The following is an 11789-nucleotide window of genomic DNA, read 5'->3' as shown; positions in this document are numbered from 1 at the left end:
CCTCGGCTCGCTGGTGTGTGGATTCTGCTCGCGGCTCGTTGGTGTCTGGATTCTTATGGCGGCTCGCTGGTGTCTGGATTCTGCTCGCGGCTCGCTGGTGTCTGGATTCTTATGGCGGCTCGCTGGTGTCTGGATTCTGATCGCGGCTCGCTGGTGTCTGGATTCTGCTCGCCTCTCGCTGGTGTCTGGATTCTGCTCGCGGCTCGCTGGTGTATGGATTCTGCTTGCGGCTCGCTGGTTTCTGGATTCTGCTCGCCTCTCGCTGGTGTCTGGATTCTGCTCGCGTCTCGCTGGTGTCTGGATTCTGCTCGCCTCTCGCTGGTGTCTGGATTCTGCTTGCGGCTCACTGGTTTCTGGATTCTGCTCGCCTCTCGCTGGTGTCTGGATTCTGCTCGCCTCTCGCTGGTGTCTGGATTCTGCTCGCGGCTCGCTGGTTTCTGGATTCTGCTCGCCTCTCGCTGGTGTCTGGATTCTGCTCGCGGCTCGCTGCTTTCTGGATTCTGCTCGCCTCTCGCTGGTATCTGGATTCTGCTCGCCTCTCGCTGGTATCTGGATTCTGCTCGCCTCTCGCTGGTGTCTGGATTCTGCTCGCAGCTCGCCGGTTTCTGGATTCTGCTCGCCTCTCGCTGGTGTCTGGATTCTGATCGCGGCTCGCTGGTTTCTGGATTCTACTCACGGCTCGCTGGTGTCTGGATTCTGACCGTGGCTCGCTGGTGTCTGGATTCTGATCACGGCTCGCTGGTGTCTGGATTCTGATCGCGGCTCGCTGGTGTCTGGATTCTGCTCGCCTCTCGCTGGTGTCTGGATTCTGCTCGCCTCTCGCTGGTGTCTGGATTCTGATTGCGGCTCGCTGGTGTCTGGATTCTGATCGCGGCTCGCTGGTGTCTGGATTCTGATCGCGGCTCGCTGGTGTCTGGATTCTTATGGCGGCTTGCTGGTGTCTGGATTCTCTTCGCGGCTCGCTGGTGTCTGGATTCTTATGGCGGCTCGCTGGTGTCTGGATTCTTATGGCGGCTCGCTGGTGTCTGGATTCTGATCGCGGCTCGCTGGTGTCTGGATTCTTATGGCGGCTCGCTGGTGTCTGGATTCTGATCGCGGCTCGCTGGTGTCTGGATTCTGCTCGCCTCTCGCTGGTTTCTGGATTCTGCCCTCGGCTCGCTGGTGTATGGATTCTGCTCGCGGCTCGTTGGTGTCTGGATTCTTATGGCGGCTCGCTGGTGTCTGGATTCTGCTCGCGGCTCGCTGGTGTCTGGATTCTTATGGCGGCTCGCTGGTGTCTGGATTCTGATCGCGGCTCGCTGGTGTCTAGATTCTGCTCGCCTCTCGCTGGTTTCTGGATTCTGCCCTCGGCTCGCTGGTGTATGGATTCTGCTCGCGGCTCGTTGGTGTCTGGATTCTTATGGCGGCTCGCTGGTGTCTGGATTCTGATCGCGGCTCGCTGGTGTCTGGATTCTGCTCGCCTCTTGCTGGTGTCTGGATTCTGCTCGCGGCTCGCTGGTGTATGGATTCTGCTTGCGGCTCGCTGGTTTCTGGATTCTGCTCGCCTCTCGCTGGTGTCTGGATTCTGCTCGCGTCTCGCTGGTGTCTGGATTCTGCTCGCCTCTCGCTGGTGTCTGGATTCTGCTCGCCTCTCGCTGGTGTCTGGATTCTGCTCGCGGCTCGCTGGTTTCTGGATTCTGCTCGCCTCTCGCTGGTGTCTGGATTCTGCTCGCCTCTCGCTGGTGTCTGGATTCTGATCGCGGCTCGCTGGTGTATGTATTCTGCTCGCCTCTCGCTGGTGTCTGAATTCTGCTCGCCTTTCGCTGGTGTCTGGATTCTGCTCGCCTCTCGCTGGTGCCTGGTTCGAATCGGCTCGCCCAAACCACACGAGGTGGACAGGTCCGAGTGCAGGCTGTGATCTTCAGCTCGCATTTCCCTCCGAGCTGGAGGCCTCAATAAAGGCTGTGGCCACCGTTTCGTGTGTGTGTGTGTGTGTGTGTGTGTGTGTGTGTGTGTGTGTGTGTGTGTGTGTGTGTGTGTGTGTGTGTGTGTGTGTGTGTATTTGTGGGCACGTCTGTAAGTGGAGATTGTTAAGTGCTCGCGCCTTGTACATTGCATCTCTATATTCGGTTAACTTTGCCTTCTTGCGTGCCCCCTGCCCCATTATAAATAAACCCATGTGTTAAATGTAGCAGTTCGTTGCTGTGTTTCTGCCATTGGCTTAGCGTGATGCGTGTTAGTGAATTATAAAGGCTGTTACCGCAGTAAATGTACGATTGGCCCGACGGAACTTCGGCAACCGTACGCTCGGGTTGCGCACGGGTCGGGCATGCTAACGGCTCGACTCGTACGAGGGTCGTCAAGGGTGTGAATACTCGGTAACTCGCCACGTGGATTTCTCGGTATTTTGAAGATTGGCAAATAGCCCTGTACCATGTGGTGTAGTTATTGACGATTCACGGTCCGGTAAGGGACCCGTACTCATCGGAGTTTTCCGAAAGGTACGATCTAGATTCCGGGTGTTCGGTGGAGTTGACTCTGCAGCTCCATCTGGCGGTCGTGCTCGTCGCCGATACCCGGCCCGCAACAATAGGACTACGGTGGAGTCATACAGCCATTACATGTTGGCTATCATTGTCGGAATCATTGAGTGCCAGTTCCCCTCGCCAAAGGAGAGGTTATTCCATTTGGGTCCGTTTGCTTGTTTTGTTTGTCTGTCTGTCTCTGTTTGTTTGTCTGCACAGAACTTTCGTGTTTTTCTCTGCAACCGTGTTTTTAAGACAAAATTTTCACCATTGGTGCAACTACTCTTGCAGAATGTTTTAATGATAATTATTATGACATCATAGGTCACGTGGTGTGGTAGCCATATTGGAAAAACTTTGGACCTCTGCATCTATGAAACCGCACCAAGGAAAAAAAATAGAAACTTGGCACATGGCAAGTACTCCTCATGGGGAATAAGTGTGATTTTTTGATGACGTCATCGGTGCCTTCGTTATGACGCCATAATTGCATATGTGGAACGCTACATCTGATTAGTATAAAAAAATTGAGGGTCATCTTGGGATAAAATGGTCCACAGAAAAAAAATATTTGATGACGTCATCGGTCATGTGATTCGGCTGTGATATTGGTTTTTTTTCAACAACCTGCAGCGGGAAAAGAACCTTCAAAAATCTTCTCTGAAGTGGCTGAACAGATTGAGGCGAAACTTTACACGTATGACTGCCTGTCCATGAGGAAGAAAAGGTTCACACATATGATGTCATTGGTCACATGGTTTGGCAGCCAAGTCATGGTTGTACAAGTGTGTTCGGGAATAATTGATAGGTCACATGGTTTGGCAGCCATATTGGATTGAAGAAAAATATTAAATAATATTTTTGTCTGGAACTGCTTAATCAATCGATGTGAAACTTCACATTTATGATATAGTCGAGATGGGGAATACATGTTTTAAATTTCAACTTGATTGGACACATGGTTTGGCAGCCATATTGGATTTATCCTCAAACCTATAAAATACTGGATGCAGACGAGCAATTGCTCGGCTGCTCTTCGTGAAGGCACCATGGGATCTACTCTTGAAAGTGTGTAAGGGTGCTCATGACAAGGATGGAATGTTTCCATGATGAAGAACTAACTGCTGGTGGGCAGGTGCAAATTGAAGCCAAACAAGTGAGGGCAAAACAACAAGGCCAGCACCATGTTCCACCACCAAGCCATTCACTTGAAACACGTCTTTCAATAATACGTGTAAAGGCTTGGGTTTGGGAATAACTATTGTTTCTTTCTTTTGTTTTCAACTTCATTATCTCTGCCACTAAAGGTGGATGGAGGTTATGGTTTCACCCCTGTCTGTCTGTTAGTTTGTGAACAAAATATCTCAAAAAGTTGTGGACGGATTCAGACAAAATTTGGTGGATGAGTTGGTTAGGTGACAAGAACAAGTCGATTAAATTTTAATTCAGGTCCGAATCTAGATTTGGCCTTTCAGTGGAATATCAAACGTAAACTAATCAGCCTGGTGGAGGTATGCTGTGCTCTACCGTGTGCACTTTTAGTTTTTGTACGCCGCTCCTTCCCAAATTTCATCGCCCGACGCCGAAGGGAGTACTCAGTTTTTACTCCGTTTGTTTGTTTTCTTGTTCTTTTTCTTTATCAAGATGATAAACTTGTGCATTGGTTGGCTTCCACAAATTTTATCTTGTGTCATTTTCAAATGTTAATCTCAATGAATGGCTCAGGTTTGGCAAGAGGTTGAAGTCCAAAACACCATGTGCTCCTGGCTTCCCACGGCGGATAATACATTTTGATCAACGTTTTGTTGATTCCACCCACGGAGCCCTTTGTTTTGGCATTTTCCTTTCAGCTCTAACCCTGTTTGTTGAATTTTGTGACCGCCCATCATATGTATCGGATGGAATCCCAAACTTGCCAATGTTTGTAACAAAAGGGACTTGAAAGAAGGTATTTTTGTTCTTTACGTGGAACTTGAGACATTATCTGTGATGTTATCTTATACTGTGCTCTGCTTTCTTAGCAAAGACAAGAATGGGAGAACAAGCTTCTCCAGACGGACCAGGTACCTAATACAGCTCCACCTGTAATTTTATAACGCCACACAAAATAAGCCACAGAGTAACGAAAACCACATGCCCATGACAAATTTTGAATTGATAAAGAACAACCAACTCTTTTTGCAGGAGCAGTTGACTCGTACTTTGGATGGAGTTCAGGCCTTTCAATGTGTCAATGTACTCTTGCAATCATGGTTACAGCATAAAGTCAAAAACCACCTGAAAGTTGAATATTGGCTCAGGCTTGAACAAAGTTACAATCACTAATTGGAATACAAGTAACATGCACAACTTACAAGTAGTATAATAAGAGGACATTCAAAAATTACGTGATGCATGGGGGGGGGGGTGTGGGGGGTGTATTACATAACGCTATATCATTCAATGACAACTTTGTTCCAGGCACCCATTATTTAAAGATGCAAGTATTTCAATGTTAATGATAAAACCAAATAGCTTTCTTTAAATTCCATGATTGCTCTTTCCACAGAAACTTAATCTCAGTTGCAAATGAAGGCAATTGAACATATTGAGAAACGATTGCATCACTCCAAGCGATTAGTCGGATGAAGTCTTGACAGTGATTCCGACTGCTGCCTGTTCTTATTGACGGTACACTGTACCGCCTTTACTTTTTCAAATATAGTTTGTAATAACTGAAAAAACGAGATAAATAACATCATGGAATTGAGGTATGAAATAGGGGGTGGGGTTGTATTTTCACCGGCTGTTACATAATATTTCAGGGGGTGTCTGTTGAAGCGTTACGGAGCGTTATGGGGGTGGCAGTGTCAGATTTGGGCAAAAAATGCGCGACGTAATTTTTGGATGGCCCCTGATGTCCAAATTATTATCTCTAATTTATCTTGCCTGACTGCACCTCCACCTCCTAGTTGGTGCTCAACAGGGCAGAGACAATGCGTTTGCGTGGGACACGCCGCTTGTTGCTAACAGATCGTGCAGCATTTGCTATTATGGGAATTGATCTGCGCCTGGCTGCCTCATCAAGTTAGGGGGTTAATTTTTATTTCATGGAACTTAGCTTGGCCACAAGTAAACACATGTGCAGTATGCCATCCAAATGAGCTCATAATGAAGGTGAAATCAGTCGGTGGCTGTGCATTCATTTACTGGTGACCATTTCATCTCAATCTGTAAAAGACCTGAGTTGCCCTTCAGACGTCATCCTATTTCGGAGGTGATACGGTTATATACAGTGGCCTGCAAAAGTATTCAACCCCCTCCAATGTTTTCACATTTTGATGCCACCTGAGCTTATTTCATGATGCTTTCAAATCAAACTTAATATACAGTCCTCACAAACTACTCCAAAGTGATAAAGCTAAGAAAATGCAGATAAAATGTGAATGTGTTAGATTAACAGAGAAAACCAGATGCTTCTCAGTTGCATAAGTATTCAAATATTTTCCCTAATTAACCCGAAATCACTTCAGGAGCAAAATATTTGTTTGAAAGGTTCCAAAATAAGTGTATCAGGTTTCACCTGTATGTAATCAGTGGTTTAACGTAAAAATTAGCTCCCCACTTATCAAAGAAGTTTTAAGGTGAAACTCACTTGGTCAACAACCAACAAGGCAAACATGAAGACCAAGGAGCTTTCCAAAGAAGTCAGACATAAAGTGGTGGAGAAGCACTGTTCAGGAGAGGATTATAAGAAGATTTCAGTCACTCATTATCCCTTTGAGTACAGTGAAATCCATCATTAAGAAGTGGAAGGCGTATCATACCACCCAGACTCTTCCCAGATCAGGTCGCCCATTAAAAACTCAGCAGTCGGGCAAGCAGGAAACTGGTTCGGGATGTCACTGTAAATCTAACAATGACTTTGAAAGATCTGCAAGGCTCTCTGTCTGAGATGGGGGCCAGTGTTCATCAATCAACAATATCCTGTTCCCTTCACAAAGCTGGTCTCTATGGACAGGTGGCAACAACGAAGCCATTTCTGAAAAAGATGCATCGAAATCCTCGTATGGAGTTTGTGAAAACACATCTTCATGATACTGCAGGCATGTGGATAATCGTTTTGTGGTCAGATGAGACAAAAATTGAACTTTTTGGTCTGAATTCAACACTGCACATCACCCAGTCAACACCATCCCTGTCAAGTATGGTGGTGGCAGCATTATGTTTATGGAGCTGGTTTTTTATCAGCAGGGACTGGAAAGCTTGTCAGGATTGAAGGGATAATGGACGGTGCAAAATACAGGAGAATCCTTGCTGAAAACCTGTTTGAGCCAGCCAGGAACCTGAAACTGGATAGGAGATTCACATTTCAGCCAGACAATGATCCGAAGCACAAAGCTAAAGCCAAACTGGAGTGTCTGAATCAGAATAAAATAAACGTTTTTGAGTGGCCCAGTTAAAGTCCTAACTTGAACCCAATTGAACATTTATGGTGAGACTTGAATATTGCAGTCCATCGACGATCCCCATCAAACATGGCAGAACTAAAGCAATTTTCACGTGAAGAATGGGTAAAGATTTCACCATCTCACTGTGTGAAGCTGGTGGAGACCTACCCACAAAGGCTCGTGAGAGGTCGGTACTGACCGAAGGGGCTGAATAATTTTACAACCAGTGAATTTTGATTTGTACATGTTTTTTGTAGGTATTCCTGACATGTAACCTCCTTCAACGATAACAGTGTTGACTTTGATCTCTTCAGTGATGAATAAAAAAGTTAATTTGGAAAAATTGTTTCTACATAATTTGTAATTCATCTAAATGTGGCATTCTTGGTAGGGGGTGAATACTTTAACAGGCCGCTGTATGAAAAATATATGTATGTGTACACTGTTACATAATGTACCATTTTCATGTATCAGATACACCGACACTTTCTTTGCAGTTCCATCCATAGAAGAGACTTCAGTTGAAAATATAATCCTCATTTGCATCGTTGCTATCGGCATCCTCTTGTTCCTTATCGGCCTGACTTATAGGCTCTGCAAAAAGAAGCGAATTTGTGATAGTGATCGGTAAGTTTATGGTGTCATGGTGTGCACATTTACAGGTACTTGTAAAATGCAACCGATTTAAAAGTTCAAGTGCATATGAATGTGAACCAACACCAGTAGCTGCTGAACCATATCTCTTCTGCAGCTTCTCCAAGCCAAGAGAGAGAGAGAGAGAGAGAGAGAGAGAGAGAGAGAGAGAGAGAGAGAGAGAGAGAGAGAGAGAGAGAGAGAGAGAGAGAGAGAGAGAGAGAGAGAGAGAGAGAGAGAGAGAGAGAGAGAGAGAGAGAGAGAGAGAGAGAGAGAGAGAGAGAGAGAGAGAGAGAGAGAGAGAGAGAGAGAGAGAGAGAGAGAGAGAGAGAGAGAGAGAGAGAGAGAGAGAGAGAGAGAGAGAGAGAGAGAGAGAGAGAGAGAGAGAGAGAGAGAGAGAGAGAGAGAGAGAGAGAGAGAGAGAGAGAGAGAGAGAGAGAGAGAGAGAGAGAGAGAGAGAGAGAGAGAGAGAGAGAGAGAGAGAGAGAGAGAGAGAGAGAGAGAGAGGAGAGAGAGAGAGAGAGAGAGAGAGAGAGAGAGAGAGAGAGAGAGAGAGAGAGAGAGAGAGAGAGAACGACAATCTAAGTCGTCAGAATGTTATTTTTATTATATCAATGCATGTCCTTTTTCAAGATTGTCGTCAAATAACTTTAATCTTTTTGCTTTTCCTTCTTTATCCCTTATTTAATTTTCAAGAATGTATATGTGTTGTTCTTGTGAAGAATGAGTGAAACAAATTTATTGATGACATCGGGTTATTCTTTTGCAGCGATTTTGAAAAAGTAGATAAAATTATGAAAATAAGTGAAGTTTCCAAGAGCTTGAAGGTAAAATACAAGGAAAGTTAAGGTGTGTATGTTGCTGAGGCAAACAGTTATTCCTCAGGCACATGTCATGACCATTTAAAGAAGATGAATTGCACCGTGTATCCTATTTGAGATGAAAGAGTCAAGAGTGGACTTTCTTACTTGCTTAATTTTTTTTCAGTGATGAGCCCTCAAAGACTCCATCTTCTCAGGGAGTCAATTCAGGCCATACCCGCCTGCCCGAAGAGAAGAGGGTTCCTCTGAAAGACACTCCACAAGTGTGAAGAATTTACCTGTGGCAGTGACTTTGCAGTGGAAGGTGAGTTGGTTGCATTCTTATTCATGACAAATGAAACTGCACCATTTTCTCACTCAAACTACACAATAACTCAAAGTCACCCAGGCAAAAATGCTCCAGTTAGAACTATAGTATGAGTGAAGTACTCTCGTATATTATAGTTGATAACAGGTCCGATTTCAGTATTCTGCACAGAATTACTACAGGAAAGGAATGCTATCTTTGCCTCGGAAATGATTGCAGTGGAATAGAAAATAATTCGATTGGATAAAAAAAAAATGACTGAACTGGAGGGCTGTGATCGGAGAGCGCTGATGTTTCCTGGTATAGCCAGGTCTTAATGTTAGCCAATTGGTAGCACTTGAAATTCTGCCTCATAATGAAAACAAATGTTTTTGTTTTTTTCCCCCAAAAGCGGGACACCATGGACTCCAAGACTAAACGCACGTAATGCCTCTCTCCAGGAATCATAATCATTTAAAAAACAATTAAATAATTGGAAATTGAAAATTGAAAATTAAAAAAAATTGATAACATAAATACAGGACGAGTCAAAAGTCCAGAAACATAGCAAGGATAGGAAAAAAACAAACAAAACTAGAACGGGCACCCGTAGAGCGCATACCTTCGCCGCAGCCACAAGTTTGAACATGGCATGAGAGTGAAATGAGGAACTAAAATTCCACTAAATCTGCTCGGGAATTTCGCAAATTTAAAGTCCATGGTCCGGATTTTGTGAAAGGATTTTGTTATTAGAACTATTACGATTATGACAATTTTAGGTGATTCGTTGTCCCGAGTGCCGAACTCTGTAGCATGTAGGGTCGGATTCGGTCGAATGTCACTGACCACGCAGACACGACCTGGATCAAATAGATCATGTTTTCAAATCCGAGCAAGGACAAAAACGTCATTTTAATTGGCGTCTAATTAAACAAGAAAGTAAAACTCCTTTTACTAAACCATGAGCGAAGCTATGTGCATATCAAACTATACCAAGTCTCCTTAATGAAACTTTGTTGTATTTTACTTTGTAAATAAGTTTGGTAGGGCCCTTATGGCCCTTGTTGCATCAACAGACACACAGTTTAGAGACAGAGATATATTCAAGTTATTACCTTTGTATTAAGTTGTCCACAACGCATCTCAATACAAATATGCATTTCGTGACCCCCATGACCTTTGACCCACAACCGCTACCTTGGGTGACAATAGTACTCTACCTTGTGTCATTTCAGAAGATGGGGAATTGAACACTGAACAATTTGGAGTTAATTTTATGTAAATCGGAAACATATTAACCGTTTTCATCATGAAAAAACGATGTTGACCTTTTTGTGACCTTGACCTTTGATCCGATCGCTCCCAAAATCTAATGGATTTGTCCTTTCATGATGCCAAACAAATCCAAAACAATTAAAGCCTCTCTGCGTTTTGTTTTTTTTTGCGTTAAGTTGTCCACAACGCTTTCCAATATAAATGTGAATTTGTGTGACCCCCTTGACCTTTGACCCCCAACCACTGCCTTGGGTGACAAAAGATACCATGTGTCATATTAGAGGATGGGGAATTTAAGTTTGAACATTTTGGAGTTAATTTGCTGTAAATCAAAACAAAATTGACAATTTAATCGCGAAAAAACGATTTTGACCTTTTTGTGACCTTGACCTTAACCTTTGATCCGATCGCTCCCAAAATCTAATCGATTTGTCCTCTCATGATGTCAAACACATGCACAAAATTTCATGACAATCTGCGAAGTGGTTTTTGTGTAATGTTGTCCACAATGCTTCCCAATCAAAAACTCCATTTTCGTGACCCCCTTGGCCTTTGACTTCCACAGACTAACTAGGGTTGCAAACACTATACCATACGCTAGATCACTGGATCGGGATTTGAATACTGAACATTTTGGACTTAATTTGATGTAAATCGGAACAAAATTGACACTTTACTCGCAAAAAAACGATTTTGACCTTTTTGTGACCTTGACCTTGACCTTTTCTCCGATCGCTCCCAAAATCTAATCGATTTGTCCTCTCATGATGTCAAACAAGTCCACAAAATTTCATGACAATCTGCTAAGTGGTTTTTGCGTAATGTTGTCCACGACGCTGCCCAATGAAAAATGCTCTGTGGTGACCCCCTTGACCTTTGACCCCCAACCGCTACCTAGGGTAATTACGCCACACTTTCATGTGGCATAGCCTAGAATGTAGAATTGAGTAATGAACATTTTGGTGTTGGTTTTATCTCGTTCGGATAAAAATTGACCGCGTTATGACGAAAAAACGATTCTGACCTTTTCGTGACCGTGACCTTGACCTTTAATCCGATTGCTCCCAAAAGCTTCGCCTGGCGTCCTTGAGTAAGTGCACATCATCTCTGAAAATTTCATGCAAATCGGTCCAGCAGTTTTTTGCGCAATGTTGTCCGCACACATATTTACAAATAAATAAATACACAGGGGTCAATACAATACCTTCGTCAAACGAAGTTTGCGAAGGTAACAAACTTTCCTATGTTTGCAGACTTTTGACTCACCCTGTAATAAAATTTTAAATAATTGAACATTTGGGGGGAAAAAAATGAAAATTCAAAAACCAAATAATTGAACAAGTAAAAAATTAAACAATGGAACAACAGAATTAAAAAGAAAAAAAATTATTAGACACCAAACACCAAGACAACACTTAATGCCTCCCTCCGGGAATCATAATAACTTGTACGTGGCCGTACGTGCAAAAAAAAATATCAAAAAAAACCTTCAAACCGCGTGCCAGAAACAACCACACGCTCTCGTTCCTTCGCTCTCGCGTGGCCGTACGTGCGTAGCCGTACGTGCAAACCCAAAAAACCAAAAAATTTTTTTTTTACTTTCAAACAAACACACAGGCCGTTCCTTCGCTCTCATAAACGACGACTGGATTGGGGCATTGTGTTTATCTATAAATGCGCGTGAGAAATCGAGAAATTATTAGAATACAGTTTCATCACTATCTGGAAGTCCGTACGCTGTAACCCGTAATGGGGAACGCGGCTGAGGATCTCTTCCCCAACGGCCACGCCTACACAGCAACGTGAACTGTGATTGCTAGCAAAATGGTGCATCGGCCAC

At 44.0% G+C, this 11789-nt stretch overlaps 1 long non-coding RNA gene across 2 annotated transcripts in view; it reads left to right on the top strand.

The window, feature by feature from the left end:
* The first annotated feature begins 67 nt into the window (after positions 1-67).
* LOC147008294 (uncharacterized) overlaps positions 68-11789 on the top strand; it is a 34020-nt gene continuing 22298 nt past the window's right edge. For both annotated transcript variants that reach the window (XR_015053486.1, XR_015053487.1), the window contains exons 1-4: positions 68-1878; positions 4526-4567; positions 7432-7561; positions 8555-8692. This is a non-coding gene — a long non-coding RNA (uncharacterized LOC147008294). The remainder of the gene's footprint in view (positions 1879-4525; positions 4568-7431; positions 7562-8554; positions 8693-11789) is intronic.

The sequence above is a fragment of the Eptatretus burgeri genome, chromosome 20, assembly GCF_056783735.1.
Source record: "Eptatretus burgeri isolate ZD-2024b chromosome 20, Ebu_testis_v1, whole genome shotgun sequence".
Taxonomy (NCBI): Eukaryota; Metazoa; Chordata; class Myxini; order Myxiniformes; family Myxinidae; genus Eptatretus; species Eptatretus burgeri.
This window is presented reverse-complemented; position numbering and strand designations above follow the sequence as displayed.